This window comes from Tupaia chinensis, unplaced genomic scaffold (assembly GCF_000334495.1).
Source record: "Tupaia chinensis unplaced genomic scaffold, TupChi_1.0 Scaffold144737_1, whole genome shotgun sequence".
Taxonomy (NCBI): domain Eukaryota; kingdom Metazoa; phylum Chordata; class Mammalia; order Scandentia; family Tupaiidae; genus Tupaia; species Tupaia belangeri.
Genome location: NW_006204597.1, coordinates 364,913 through 367,214, shown reverse-complemented (window position 1 = coordinate 367,214; position 2,302 = coordinate 364,913).

Genomic DNA, 2,302 nt, shown 5'->3' with positions numbered 1-2,302 from the left:
TTCCCCACACCTAACAGCTAGTTCTCTGCATTAGAAAGGAAGATGAGATTTACTCTAGATGGGATTACCACCAAGGGATACACCTTGCCTTGGGTGTGACTAATCCCTTATAGATTTGTTAATGGCTTCTTATTGTCTGTAACCTGGCAACTAATCCATGGAGTGTCATGAAACATACACGTGTAATGTCTCCTTGTACTATAAGTAAAGACGTCCAGTTCATCTGGGCGGCACAGGTTGCTTGGGCTACCTAGGCTCAGGCTGCCTGTGTCCATTTCCACTTTATCCTTTTGTCTCATCTTTTCTGCTTCTTCCATAATAGCGCCAAGCCCTGGGGCGGACGCCGACACATTATAGTCTGGTAACCACTATTCTATTACCTACCTATATAGGGTTGACTACTTTAGGTACCTCATATACAAAGACGCTTGCAGTATTTGTGCTTCTGCAACATATTTTACTTAGTGCTATGGTGTAAATGTATGTGTTCCCCCAAAATTCATGTATTGAGATCTGGTACATATCAAGATAGAATTAAGAGAATAAAAACTTAATTCTACTATGGTGTTGAAAAGTGGTGACTTTGAGATATGATTAGGATTAAAGTCATCAGTATGAGATCAATGATTGAATCCTGGTGGATTTACAGAGAGAGAGAACGTGAAATTCTGTGCTGCTTTGAGAGTGCAGAGAGTCCCTGACTGTAAGAAGGCCCTGATCAGGTATAGTCCTCTGTGCTCGTATCTCCAAATCTGTGAGCTAAATGCTCCTCTCTTTATAAATCACCTGGCTTGGGTATTTTTGTTACTAGCAATACAACAGACAGATTAAAACACTTAGCATGATGTCTTTCATAGTCATTATCTTTTCACAAAGGTAGGATTTCTTTATCAAATCATCCATCAATGGACACTTTAGCTGGAATCATTTCTTGGCTATCATGTATGATACTGCAGTGAACATGGATGTGCAGATAGTTATTTAAGACCCTGATTTAGTTCTTTTACATATATAACCTTAACTGGAATTTCTTGAATCATGCCACAGTTTTTGCTTTTGTTCTTTCCTTTTAGATTCTCTCTCTGCATGTGTGTGTGTGTGTGTGTGTGTGTGTGTGTGTGTGTACATTAGGGTGTGTGCATTTGTAGGAGAGAGGCAGAAACAGAGAGTGGGAGAGGGAAAGTGAGAAATCAGCCCCTGTCCTAAGGGCCTAAGGGAGATGACCAGGCCACAATCCCTTCTCCTCCATTCTCCTCTCAGGACTTTGGCCATGCACATACACATCCCTGGCATGATTCCGAAAGCTCTGGTTTCAGGACTCAAGCTGCATCTAGGTCATGTGGGATTCAGCACCTAAAGCACCAGAGTGTCTGTTAGCCTGACGGTTCTGTTCTGTTTTTAATTGTTGAAGATAATCCATACTACTTACTATAGGGTCTTCACAATTTTATATGCTCATTGACAAAGTAAAAAGGGTTCAAATTTTTCAATGATCTCTTCAGCATTTGCTGTTGTTTGTATTATTTTGTTTTTGAGAATAGTCATTCTAATACTTCTCTTTCAACAAGTTACACAATAAACAAAAAAATAGTTTAGAAAAAATATAAAAATGTGAACAACACTATTAATAATATTGAATAGGCAGATTTATAATCGTATAACACAAAAAAATTAAACATCTGTTCGAATGCTCATGTAAAATTTTACCAAGAAAATCATAATTTGTGGCATAAAGATAATCCCAATAAATTTTAAAGAATAAAATCATTTAGAGTTTGTTTTGTGACCATGGTAGATCCATTCTAAAAATTGATGATAAACAAATATCCAGAAAATTCCCCATAGCACTGCTATTAAACATTAACCTTCTAAATAATTCAGTGCCAAATAAGATGCCAAAATAAAAATTACAAAACATTCATAATTGACATAAAATAAAACTTAAAGATATCAAATATTATAGGATGCAAAAAAAATTAGTAAGGTATTTATGTTCTTAGATACATATGTAGAAAAAGAAAAAAATTAAAATTTAATGACTTCAGATTTTATTTCTAAAGACCAAAACAATCCAACAAAAAAGCAAACCTAAGTATAAGAAGACAGAATCTAGGGACCAGCAGTTAGCATAATGGCTATGTCACTGGACTCCCATGTAGTCGACCATGGTTCGAGTCCCAGATCCGGTAACTTAAACTCACGTTGGGTGCGTGTGTGCCCAAGATTCTGAGAAGAGAATAGAGGAGAAGGAATTGCAGTTTGGCCATCCCTTCTAGGGAGTGATTTCTCATTTTCTGTCTCT